General features: G+C 38.4%; 1 protein-coding gene across 1 annotated transcript in view; it reads left to right on the plus strand.

Moving 5' to 3' along the window:
• Positions 1-5823: 5823 nt before the first annotated feature.
• The window catches only part of DNAJC13 (DnaJ heat shock protein family (Hsp40) member C13), a 125426-nt gene continuing 117157 nt past the window's right edge, over positions 5824-14092 (plus strand). Inside the window, exon 1 of the mRNA XM_047099768.1 lies at positions 5824-6150. The gene's annotated coding sequence lies outside the window, so the exon portion shown is untranslated. The remainder of the gene's footprint in view (positions 6151-14092) is intronic.

Genomic DNA, 14092 nt, shown 5'->3' on the forward strand with positions numbered 1-14092 from the left:
TCTCCCCAACTCAGAACGGGATTTAGGTCATTAGAGGTCCTCAATTCTACACCCATGAAATAAGTGAAGGGAACTCAACAAAATTCTGATTTTTCTCATGATTATTATTTTGATGCTTTTAATAAAACATTAAATAGCAAATCCTTTTTAGGTTTCTTTCATCTTTGGGGTCTTTGCTTTGCTGGTACCCTAAGCACTTGCTTAAACTGCCTACTGTGTAATCCAGCACTGCCCCAAATATTGCATTATTTTCTTCTAGAATTACAGAGAAAGAGAACAAAAGGTATATAAGGAAAAGAGGAAGTTAACACTTAGGAAACATGAGTGGTGCTTACTAAATGCTCCATAAAAGTCTTCTTTTGCCCTTCCTTCTTGGTTTTTAACATTTAGACAGTATTAATTTATTCCCTATTATGAAAGATAAGGACTTGGCACATTTAGACTATCTCCCTCTCCCTTATCCCATTTTTAAGTTTATGATTTTTATTCTTCTATTATGTACATTTATAATATTAAATAATATTGGTCCATCATTATCAGATAGTGTGTCTTGACTCTTAATCCTCAAAACAACTGTAGTTGATATGTATATTACCTTCCTTTCTTTGATAAGGAAATTGAGGTCCAAAGGTTAAGTAGCTAATAACTGGTAGAACTGGGATTTGAACATTTACAAGATAAAGGAAAGGTAAGAAAAACATACGTACATACATATCTCCCCAAGTAAGTGAATACATTCGTCAGAAGATAATCACAAATGGGAAAAAAAGGGGACCCTACTTGCTGTAATTAAACCATTGTTTCTTTTGAGTAGAGTACACTGCTTTCCACTGTCAAAGGTTTGTTTGATAGGCAGAAGTGTAATAGACCCACTGTAACTGTACCAGTTTTTGAAATTGCGTGGCTGCAATGACTGTGTGAGTGACTTTCATATTAGTAAGATTTTTTTGAAATTGCATTGATTAATAGGTACCTTTTATTTTGCTTTACATTCATTTACTATTTATTTTTTGCAAAATATCCACAGTATAGATTTGAGAACCAGTAGCTGAGCTTGAAATACTACTTCCTATATATTAGTTTTATTTTGCTTTATGCTAAGTGGCTGCCACCTGATTACTGTTGCTCAGAAGGAAAAAAAAAAGATAGTCATGGTTTTTTTTTGGCAAAATTAAGTTTTATACAGAAATGGCAGTCATATCTTTATACGTACAAAGTCAGCAAGAATTTAATTGTGTAATTAAGTGTTATGTTCTTAGATGAACATAATATGAACAAGTCATTATCCAATATCAACAAATCTAATCTTTTCCTCATAGTTGTGGTGAATTTTGATGAAATCAATGGGAAGTAGAAGCTTCTGTGCACCTAATTTTAGAGGATGTTTTCTCACCTTGATTCCTAGTGAATGGGCCATTGGCATTCTAATAACTTCATGATCAAATTTTGGCTCATTACTCAAATATTGTACAGATGAACACCGCACACATCTAGGTCTTTACACATCGTTAACATTCATGTATGACTTTAGCAAGTCGACTGTGTTCTCTTGCAAGAAATAAAAAAATAATGACACCTTTTTGGCATGAACTATTTTATGATTTTTCATGATAAGAGTACTCAGATACAGTTGTCAAGAATGAACACTTGAACTTCCCTGTTTTGTGAATTAATAGTTTAAATGTCTGTTTATCTTGTCTTGGCCAGACAGAGGGAACTCAAGCACAAGGATTATATATAAACCAGTTGGAGACCCTGAGATTAACTATAGTGAGGAAATTAGCAGGTATCGAGTGCTTAGTAGGCAGGTGCTCCATCCACATAAGTTATTTTAACTCTCACTACTGTCTCTCAAGTTATCAATATCCCTAGTTTACAGATGAGGGAACTGAAGCTCAAAGAGGATCAGAGACTTGCTTGTGATGTTTTACCACCTTATATTTCCTTGAAGGGCTGATGAGTAAAAATGTCTGTAATAATTTCATAGCAGATTGGAAATCTTTACTGCAAAATCCTTTATGGAAAAGCATACATAAGCCTCTTGATTTTTCCTCAAAGCTGGTAATACTGAAAGTGTTTGCATTAACTAGTAGGAATGTTTGAACTGGAAAATCCTCAGCAATGCATAGACTGCAAAAAAAAGAAAAAGAAAAGAAAAAAAACAAGCAGTTGGGGTTAATAAAAGAACACAGAAGGCCTTTTCCTTAATAAAATAGTATTTCAATAATGGTTTCAAATTGTTAAACCACACACCAGGTATTTCATTTTCCCTCTTGATCCAACCCTGAAAATAAGGTCAGAACTCAATAATTTTCTGTAATTAAATGAAAGCATGTTTTGGGTAATAGAAGTTCAAAATCCTTCCTATGTGAACATAATTATACTTTTTAAAAATACATTTTCATTCATATGAATAAGAGTTCCTGGGATAGGATTAATTGAACAGGTGAAGCCAGGCTATGATTGATTGGTTGAATTGATTGATTGATTGGTTGGCTGGTTTCAAGTATGCTCCATGCCCAGCTCAGAGCCCAACTCGGGGCTAGAATTCATGCCTGAGGTCAAGACCTCTAAGCAGAAATCAAGAGTCAAATGATTAACCAACTGAGCCACTCAGGCACCCCTATGATTTATTTATTTATTTTTTAATTGTGAATACTATTTATGTGTACATGCATATGCACATACATCAAGGAATCCATGTGCTATCATCATTTGTCACATGTTGGTAATATTTTCAAGTCTATACAATTATTTGAGTATCATAGAGGAACATAACAAGCTATATGTGGCAAGATAAACCTTAAGAAAAACAAACAAAAAACAACCACATAGAAAATTAAAATGAAGTCCAGTGGAAGGTGATTCTGTGGGAGCTTCAAGCTTGTTAACTGGAAAGTATTTTCTGACTGTATGTCTGTACAAGACTTTCTAAGCCAGCAGTGTCAGAGGAAAAGATAATAGGAGCCACCTATAAAATTTTACATTTTCTAGTAGCTACATTTGAAAAAAAAGAAAACAAGTAAAATTAAATAATGTATTTTATTTAACCAAATATAGATCCAAAATATTCTTTCAACATGTAATCAACATAAAAATTATTAATGCAATATTTTACTATTAAATCTGGTATTTTAGCTTTATTTCAAGTATTCAGGAGGTACATGGGGTTAGTGGCTACTGTACAGAAAACAGGTCAAACCTTGTTGAATTACACAGAGTTCCTAGGGATTTATTTTGGATCTGGACATTGATACAACTAGGAAGGACAATTTATTTATTTTTAAAAATTTTTTTAAGTTTATTATTTTAAGAGAGAGAGAGAGAGAAAGAGAGAGAGAGAGTCCCAGGCAGTCTCTACACTGATAGGGCAGAGCCTGACCTGGGGCTTGAACTCACAAACTGTGAGTTCAATGAGCCACCCAGGCACCCCAGGAAGGACAATTTAACTGCAACAGGGAGTTTAATCAGGTGTTTGACCATCTTGTGGGTTCCCTAAAATCTAAAACCTCTCCTGCTTTGTAAACTAACTTACACCACTGATGAAAGTAAACAGCTGTGAAATATTGTCAGTATATATACCACACAGTTTAGAATGGCATCTTCTGTGTTCCCCTTTCCTAACTAAATCTGATTTGTGTACACTATGAACGTGTTAGGAAAGCTAATGCAAATTTAAATTTTGAGTAAAAAGACAAATCCAGAAAGAGAAGTCTGAGAGGCCTGCCTTGTATTTGTTGCCCTTTTTAAAAAGAGTGTGTGTGTGGGGGGGGGGGGGGTACGGATTTAACAGAAGAAAAGGGAAATAAGGGACAAGTCCTCCTGTCCTTCCTGACTCTTGTGTTTAGCTCTAGTGTTTTAAGAAGGACACTGACAAACTTGTACAAATCAAATTAAGAGCAACCAAGGCGATTGTGAAAAGGCTTGAAACCACATCCTGTAAGCAGTAGCGGAAACCATGAGGAATACGGTTTCTGAAGATGGGAAGCTGTGGCTGGGGTAGTCAGTGATAAACAGAAGAGAGAGAGTGACATAGGTGATTAGCTGTATAGGCAAATACTTAAAGGAATGCCACACACAGGCAAAACAAAAAACCAAAATGCTCATGAAAGAGAGGTCAAGTTGGCTGAATACAAATAAGATAGTTTCTAAACATTAAGAAAAATATCTTGGAAGGCAGGAGATTTTCCACTATTGGGGATGGGGGCATTGCAGTATGCCTGTCTTCTCCCAACTCTGAGAACCGATATTTGTCCCAAATATTGAACAGAGAGTCTGTGTGGAGGTTTACTACGTCACTGGCTTTGATGTTACAAGTTCTGTGACTATATCTCTGCTTAACCTTTAGGAGTTAGGTCACCTTGGGCAAGTCACTTGGACTCTCTTTGCTTCCTCTAAAAAATGAAAATAATACACTCCATACTGACTTCTGTAATTATTGGCAGGTTTTGCAACCTATAAAATGCCACATAAACCCGTTTCTGTTTCCATGGGATAAGACAAGAAGGCTCCTTAACTAAGCCCTCAAGTTTCTTTTTTCTTCTACCCTTCTACTCTGTTTAGGGTGCTGTCCACACCCAGCTATTCCTGACCCCACCCCTTAGATGCACCTTATCTTACTGCTGCAGTACAGGAAAGACTACTCTGAGCTTAAATGCAGTCTTTTCTGCCCCAAGGTAGGGCAAAGGGTCAACAGAGTCAAGAAGCAAAACCTGTAAAAGTCACTGTCTACATTTTTCATCCTGCAATCACCATCTCTAAAAACAAGTCAACCGCTGAAAAAGACTCTGATAAATCAATTTCAGCATTGCTCTGCAGAATATTAAACCCTTCATCAGACACCTTTAACCCACATGAAATAATGTATCCATGCAAGTCACCCCCATTCATCTTTTGAAGTTTGCAGCAGCATAGTTTGTTTTTGAACTGCGGTCTTTAGGGTTCAGGTCTGGGAGGGGAGACTGAAGTTCCTTTAACTTTTGCTCACAGGTGAACACATAATATCCCTTCTTTCCTCTAACTTGACGCCCCGCCTCCAGCTCCCTTGTATGCTCAGGGGAGAGGCTATTGAGGGCACTGACCATGGAGTCAGACTGCTAGGGCTCAAATACCAAGTCCGTTACTGTGGGAAGGGGCCTTAATTTCTCTGCAAAACAAGGACAATTCCTACTTCAGAGTTGAGGATTAACTAACGCAAATAAAACCCTTGACACGTGATCAGCCGACAATAAGTGGAGCTATCAGTATTATCTTCTCGGCCCTACGACGGAAAGCCGGAGGCAACACCTAAGTTTTAGTCTTGGCGACCCCCCCAGACCAGCAAAACTTTAAGCCCTCAAACTGTCGTTCTGGAAGTTTTAATAGTGGTGAACCTGCTGACTCGCTATCCAGCCAAACCGCGTAGTAGGCTGACCCTTCGGATTGCCTCGTGGATATTTCACCGCACTTGAAGTCCAGCGCGAAGCTGCGGAAAGGATTTAAAACAGGACATCTGGGACTTAACAGCGTAAATATCCGGACCGCACAACACCCGGCAGGACTCAGAACCACACGCCGAAGGGCGTGACCTTAGGAGAACACGCCGGAGGGGCGTGGCTCTGCCCGCGAGGGCGCGCGCGCTCCGGGGTGGGTGCTTCTCGGCACGCACCAAGGGGCGGATCCCCCTCACGCGCTGCGTGGACTCCGGCTCCTACAGCTGGCCTCGTCACTTTGCGCATGTGTAACTTTTGGGGGGCGGGCGGGTCGTAGAACGCGGAATTTCTGGGAAAAGGGGGCGAATGGGATGGGGAGAGCCGAGAAATGCCTGCGGGAGGGCGGGACAGAAGGCGGAAGAGTTGAAATCAGCTGACCGGGTCTCGTGACAGCCTGGGCGGTGGCGACGCAGGCGTATTGGAGCACGGTCGCTGAAAGCCTGAGTGAAGATGGCGGCCTCCAGAGTGAGCCTCTGAGAGGCAGAGGGAGGAGGCGGAGGGGGCGGGGAGGCCGCGCCGCCGCGGCACCAGGAACCCGCGGCAGCGGAGCTACAGGGCCCCGACCGGGGAAAGGGGAAGTGGTGAGGCGGAGGAGGCTGGGGTGCACCTCATCTCACTCCGGACGCGGAGCCGGCGGCGGGAGGAGCTCGGGCTGGAGCCTCTCCAGCCTTCCGCGAAGGTAAACCGCTCTGGGCACCGGCCTCTGGGGGCTCTTTCTTACCCCCTTCTCACGCCACGGATACTTGAGGGGCCGAGGACAGGAAAAAGAGGGGTGGTGTCTTGGCCTTCAGCTGTTAAGGAAAGCAGATTACCCTCCCCCAAGGCTGCTGGTCGGGTTCCTCCCGTCGGATCCCCGGTGTCTAAGTGACAGTCTCCCAGGGTGCTGCCTTGTTCAACCCCACCCCTCTTTTTTGGCTTGTTTTTTCGTTTTCTACCCACCGTGGCCCCCCAGATCCGCTCTTTACAGCCTTACCCCCACACACCCCTGACTCCCCTCTGGACTCCGCCCTCGGGATTCCCTTCCAGCCCTCTAGTCTGAACACACTTTCTGCTGGATGCCGGCAACTCTCGTTTCCTGGGGTCGGCGACCCCCTTTTCCCCCCACGTCCGGTATAGACTTTTGGACTTTCTTTGCTTAGCTTTGTTTCGTTTTGTTAGGAGATGGGGAGCACCCGCGTTTGTTTTTTTTTTTCCTCCAGTCTCTCCTTTTTCCAAAATCAAGTTTATCCTCTAAGGTTTTTCCTTTTCCTGCAGGGAAGCTTATTTTCAGTGGTCTTTTCCTTCACTGCCGTGGTTTTTGCCTTTGAATGTGGCCTTTGGATTAGGTGAAGTAGGACTGAAACGCTCAGTGAACTAGCAGTTGAACGCAAATTTGACTACCCTGAAGAGTGTCTTCCCTCAAACTGCGTTGTTGTAGGGTGTTCAGTTAACCACTCTTGTGTTGAGATTGTTTTATCAGTTGATGTCTTGAGATTGTATCCTTTATCAGTTGTTGGGGGGGGGACAGTAAAAAAATCTCCCCCTAATGTGGCCATGGTTTCCCAAAGTGATAATTTCCCTTCTCTGCTTTCCCTTTTACCCTGCCGTGATTCCCCTAAAAAAGGAGGGTCTCTCTGCCTGATGTTTTTACGTTCTCTATTAAGGACTTTACACTATATAGGGTTATTTTGAGCCTCTTGGAGTGTAATGTCTTCGGGGGAAAAAATTCAGAATATTTCTTCAGGATCTACCCTAGTGATTGTCTCACTGTATTTTTTTTTTTTTTTTTTTACTTTATAGGGCTGATGGATTTCTAGGTTTGAAAATACTGTCTGCAGAGTTTGAGGAAATTACAGTGGTTAGGTTTTGTAGTATATTATCAGTACTCTGAGTCTATAGGGATATGAAATAGGACTTGCCCTAAAAAAATTTATTTATTTATTTATGTATTTAGAAAACTGCTTGTCAGAAACTCCGTATCTGAAAACGACTTGATTCGTGTTTCTTTGGTTTCTGGAAAGTGCTTTAGTGTTTAAACTGAATGTAGTATATAACCTAAAACCTTGTTAACATTTTAAATGTAATATGAAACAGTATTTAAACAGCTGTATCTCAAACTTGGCTTTTGCTATTAATATTACAATGGGACATAAGTCCTGTTTAGAAAATGTTACACTGTATTCCTAGCTTGAAAACAGGAAATAGAACATATTAAGGGAGGAAAAGAGGAGTCAGAGGGTTATTAAGAGATAGGAATGTCAAGAACCTTAAACTTATAGTCCGGTTCGTGGAAAATACCAGCATTTCTATTCCACTGGGAGGCAATGGATATTCCTCTTTTTCTAAAGTGGCAGTAGTAAATAGTCTATAAAATATATGAGCACTTTCAGTGCAAAAGTTATGGAATGATGGAAAGCAGGAGTTATTTGTAAGAATTTAACTTTACCCACAAATAAATTGAAGCTGGTTGCTAAGTTGGATGTAACAATGCTGGCTTTATTAAATTTGTAGAAAGGTTGATAGTTGAATCTGGTTCTCAATAGATACTAAATTACAGTTGAAAAGAAAAGGACCTGTTTTAACTTAATTTGGCTCAGTTCCTTAACCAGTTCTGTTTACACAGGTTTTTTTGAGATTTCCATTGCACTTTTCCCCTGCTTCTCTGATTGAGGTACTTAAAATGAGTAAATTAGATGCAAGACTGTGCAGATAAACTAACAAAAATTTGGTTGCTAATAGTTTTAGGCCTAAATGTTGACTGTAATGTCTAGCAGGGGTTAAAGGGGAGGTGTTTTGAAAGAAATCTTTTAAGACAGTTTCTCAATTTCATTAAACCTAATAAAGACTCCCTTTTTATTCCAAATAATTTTTAACACCTGCTTTATTGTCCCAAGATAGTTTTTAAATAATACAGCCACCTCTGGCTTTGGTCCTGGGATAAAAAGAAGCTTTGCTCTCACTGTTGCACCAGAAAAGAATGGGACTAACTTTAAATTCATGACTTTTTTTTTTTTTTTTTGGAAATCTGTTAAGAAACTGAGGTCACAGAGCAGACTACTAGCCCAGAATTTAAGGAGACAGAGTAGATCTTCATTGGACACTGCTGGGTATTGGCAAGAAGCGTTGAGCTAGAAGAGCTGACAAATTGATGAAAGCTGAGTATACCTTTTTCCACGCTTTTTCTCCACAAACTCACTGGGCATTCCTAGAAAAGATTGGAAAGAACCTTGGGGAATGTCTGTTGTTGGTGCTGACTTAGAGGAGGAAAATAGCAGTTTTCAGGAGGGGCACAAAGCTCTGATTCTTTCTCTTTGCTTCTTTTATGGAGCAAAAACCTTAATCTGTGGAGGGAAGGATATCTCTGCTGGTGAGATATCTTGTTGGTGAGCATTCATTGAGCTGGGGGAAGACCAGAAAAGGGGAAAGAATCTTCTCAGGGAGGGGTACTGAGCTTAAAATTGCTGCCAGCATGAATAAGATCATACCCCTGAGATCCAGAGATCTAGTGTATGCCTAAGACTGAACCTTAATTGAACCACAAAGACTATCTCCAACCCCCTACCATCATAAGAAGTTTTGAGTAACAAGTAAATGCAGAGTATTATTAGGTGAGGAACTAGATTATGCAAAGAGTACAGCACAAAGGATCAAATGGACATTGCTTTAGTAAACTGTCCTCACCATGGGCACCAGCTATTCTGCACATTTGAAGCCTGTCGAACACTGAGAATAACCACAGCAACAACACATCAAACCCAGCCTAACTTCTAAACAGGTCACAAACACTGCACTAAAGACCTAGCAAAGACAAGCCCATTTTCAGTTACCAAATTTATTTGCCTCAGTCTCTCTTGTTCTATACATGTTCAGCTTCCAACCAAAAATTACGAGGCATGCTAAATGGACAAATTTTTTTCTCAAGAGAAAGCAATTATCAGAAGTACACTTAGATTAACATAGATGCTATTATCTGATAGGCAGTGTAAAATGACTATAATGTTAAATGTTGAACAGAAAAGTGGACAGTGTGCAAGATGAGATGGGTGGTTTCACCTGGTAGAAACTATAAGAAAGAATCAAAAGAAATACTAGAAGCATTAATACACAGTAAAGAAATGAAGAATGCTTTGGGGCTTATCAGAATTGACATAGCCAAGGAAGGAGTCTGTAAACTTACAGATGATAGAAGAAATTACCCAACTGAAACATGAAGTTAAAAAAAAAAAACACCCAAGAGCTTGGGGATAGTATCGAACATTTTAATATATAATGACTGAAATCACAGAAGAAGAGAGAACAGAGCAGAAGAAATACTGAAATGTTTGAGGAAATAATAGAAAATTTTCCAAAATTAATGTCAGACATCAAACCACAGATCCGGAATCTTAGAGAACACCAAGAAAAATACCCATGCCCCCCAAAAACTCAAAATACTCCTTGACATCATATTTAAATTGATGTAAACAAAGGAGAAAGAAAATCTTGAAGGTAGCCCAAGAGAGACCTGTACAGAGAAACAAAGAGTTAAAATAGAGAGACCATGCAATCAAAAAGACAATTGAGTGACAACTTTAAAGTACTGGAAGAAAAAAAGCAAAAATATTTTTCAACAATGAAGACAAAATACAGACATTCTGAAACAAAAGCCAAGAGGACTCAAAGTATAATCTTTCCATTTACATGATAGTTGCATTCCTAGAAAATTATACTCATATTAAACTCTGCAAAATGTACTTTGTGATTTATATTTAATACAGAATTAAAATTGGCATTAGTTATAAGTAGGTTTTTATGGATGTGAATGCCCACTTGGATATTTGAAAGTCAACTAAGGGTAGTTCTTCAACCCATAGGACTGTCTTATACATTGAGGGGTATCTAGCTCCATTCACTGAATCATAGTACCGTAGTTCCCCCATCCCCCTTTATTCACTTTTCACAGTTTGAATTACTCAAGGTCAATAGCAGTCCAGAATCAGATGATCCTCCTGATGTCAGAAGGTCAGTAATAGCTAATGCTATGTTACAGTGCCTGTGTCATTCCCCTCATGTAATCTCATCACATAGGTATTTTATCTCAAATCAGGAGGAGGCTGACAGTACAGTAAGATATTTTGAGGGACCATAGTCCTATAACTTATTGCAGCATGTTGTTATAATTGTTCTGTCTTATTATTAGTTATTGTTGTTAATCTGTTACTGTGCCTAACTTCTAAATTAAACTTTATTATAGGTAAATATGTATAAAGACATAGTCTATATAGGATTGGATACTATGTAGTTTCAGGCATCTACTAGGGGTCTTGGAACACATTTCCTATGGGTAAGGGGCAGGGGGACTACTGTAGTGTTTCTAATCATAGTGTCTCATGGGGCAGCATCCTGCCCCAACCATTACTGTAAAATTGTAGCCAGTAGTTCTCAATACATTTTTCTGCTTCAGCAGTTTTCACATGCTCAGCACATGCCAATCAGTAACATCTCTTGCAGTATGGAATGATTCCTAATTGTGGATACTCCTTTGAGAGTCAGTGATTTAGGGATATTTTTGTAGTAAGTAACTTAAGCCAGCATGGTTGTGATCATCTTTGCTAACTTAGACACAGTTACATTTGCAAAGTACAGTTAAGTATGGTTCACTAAGATGTTTATCAATAAAGATAAACATAATTTGCTAGTAGCTCTTTTCACATGCTCCTAACTTTATTCAACAGCCTGCATATTTGAGTTTTACTTGTACTTTTATGAACTGCTTATAAAGAAGAGTGATCTCTAAAACAACAAAGTTAATTCATTGGGATTTTATAGTTGAAGCATTATAAGTTGCCCTTAGAAGTGACCACACTGCCTAAGCAGTGTTCACATATTTAGCACATGGTCGTTGGTAATACCTCTGTGCAGTTGATGAGTAAAAATGTGATACATATTTTTTAAATTTATTTTGAGAGAGCAAGCATGAGTACGTGTAGGCACCAGCAGGGGAGGGGATAGAGAGAGAAGGAGAGAATCCTAAGCAGGCTTTGCACTGTTAGCACAGAGCCTGATGTGGAGCTCACAATCATAGACCGTGAGATCATGACCTGAGCTGAAATCCAGAGTCGACTACCTAACGAACTGAGCCACCCATGTACCCCAAAATTTGATATTTTGATGAACACATCAAAAATAAAATCCCAAAGCAATCTAAAATAATTACTTATATGTTTTGATTTTGTCAAGAAAGTTGCCAGAACACAATGGAAGGATTGATAAGGTTATGAATATAGGAGATTCCCCCATTAGATTCCCTCCTATATTATAATATTTACATTTTTTTACATGTTTTTCAGACATGTATTCCTTAGTCATCTAGTGCTAGGTTTTTCTTTCCCTCAAACTTCTACTTGAGATGCAGAATGTATTTTGGATGTTTATCAAATCTGAGAGTAGTTAAAGCCATTCCCTCGCCCCCAGCGTTAGATCTGCTGGGTTTAATTTTAAAAGTGGAATTTTCCTTTTTTTTTTTTCTTTCTTTTTTTTAGTTCACTGATAGATTTGGGAGTGTTCTGTAAAATGTGTAGAACTATGGGAGAGTTAGGAATAATAGGGAAATTTCAGAAAGAGCTAAAAAAAAGACCTAAATGTTGTTGCTATTTTGTGTTGGGTGAAAGGGAAATTACAGCAGCCTAAATGTGTCTTTTTTTTTTTTTTTAAGTTTGTATATTTATTTTGTGAGAGAGGGAGAGCACAAGCAGGAATGGGGCAGAGGGAATCCCAAGCAGGCTCTGCACTGTCAGTGCAGAGCCCAATGCAAGGCTCAATTTCACCAACCAAGAGATCATGACCTGAGCCACCCAGGTGCCCCAACTCCTTGTCTTTTAATAGTGTATTTGCATATTAGGATGCTTACTATTAAACTTCCTCTAAGATGTATTTGTAATATGCTTAGGTAATTAAACCCCTATTATGCATTTACTGTAATGATAGAAAAAACAGCAACAAGTTAAACATGGCAATTGAAAGTCTCTTTTACCCATTAGGGTCTACTTAGTGTAACAGCAAGACTATTAAGTACCTGTTTGTGAGCTGAAGAAGAGCTTATTGAACTAGTATGTTTTGTTCTTGCAAAAGCCAGGTTAGCTTCAAAGATAGAAATTATGTCTAAAAATTTTCAAGAATGTGTACAAACTAAAAATCTGTAAATGATCAGTGACATTGATTTCACAGTATTTGCTGAAGTGGACATGTTTGCAGTTTTTAGGTGAATATTCAGGGCATTTTTAAGTTTTGGAAAGGAGAGTCATAATCATGTGTCTTTCTTGGAAAAAAACTTTTTTTGTTACAACAGATAGAGGTCTGTTTTGTGAAAAGTAAGAATTATTCGCTCAGATGAAATCAGCATACATGTGATTAAAATACAGACAGCAATTTTTTTCAATGTTTGATTTATATTGAATAGGAAAGGCCAACAAAATTAACTGCTGTAATATTTATGCTTGCCCTTCCCCTGATTAAGATAATATTAAAAGTGTTCTTTTAGATTTAGTGTTTGCTTTTGAGTTTCTCTTGCCCTTTTATTTCATGAGTATATGTCTGGTTTCTAATTGGAAAGGAATGGGTTTTTTTTAAAATGGGTAGGTGGATCTTAGATTATTTTGGAAGTATTTAAAAGCTCGTTTTGATACATCAGTGCAAAGGTTTCAGTATTGTAACTTTGGGGCAATTATTTGGAGATCTGTTGGTCAGCTGAAATTTGATAATACCACTGGCTTTCTTTGCTAACCACGTTTATCTCTGGAGTTAGTGGGTTCTTCAAGTTTAGAAAGCTGAGGTAGGATGTATTCAAACCTTATTTTGTGATCTGTTTAGTAAAGATCCCTATACAGTAGGTATTATATAAGTTACATTTACTGCTTTGTTGTTTATTTACAAGGAAATGCTTTTACTTATACTTGTGTTCTGTATTAAAACATGAAGCTGAAAATTAAAGATTCAAGTTCATATCTGTTTTCCCCCATACACAGAACATTCTAAGACAATCTAGTTGTAGCTTTTTAATCTGGGTAAAAATTAATGTTCTGTTAACTATATTTTGTGTTTGCTTTGGCAGCACATCTACTAAAATTGGAATGTTAAACATTTTTACCTTTTTTTGAAACTGAACTAGCCACTCATATTTTGAATTCAGTTACAAATAAAACTAGGCCTTTAAGAAGCTAGTATTAAGGGGTTCTCTTTTTGGTTATTACTCAAGATTATTAGCTTTTGCCTTAGCAGTGGTTCTCCTTCCCCCTGCATTTTTAATAGGATATAGCTGTATGAGGAAATATTAAGTTGATAAATTAGTTCCTATCATGTGACTATATACCATATTTTCTGGTGTAGTGTTACAATGTAGCAGAAAAATATTTCTCTTATAGGAGAATTTGGTCAGAAAATAAAGGTAAATGCAGTCCCCCCCCCAAATAAATTTTTCATCTATAGCCAAGTTGAAAGAACGTTACATTACATATTCATATACTTGTCTCCCAAGATTTTCACATTAACATTACTGTACTTTATCATATTTCTATCCATCTTATTTTTTAATGCATTTCAAACAAACTCGTGTTTTTAATTCATTACTTGAAAGCAGAGTTAATTCTTCATTTTACAGACTCGAA

This window comes from Lynx rufus, unplaced genomic scaffold, assembly GCF_022079265.1.
Source record: "Lynx rufus isolate CCGP_SWC_20201006 ecotype Redwood Valley unplaced genomic scaffold, mLynRuf1.p SCAF_5, whole genome shotgun sequence".
Classification (NCBI taxonomy): domain Eukaryota; kingdom Metazoa; phylum Chordata; class Mammalia; order Carnivora; family Felidae; genus Lynx; species Lynx rufus.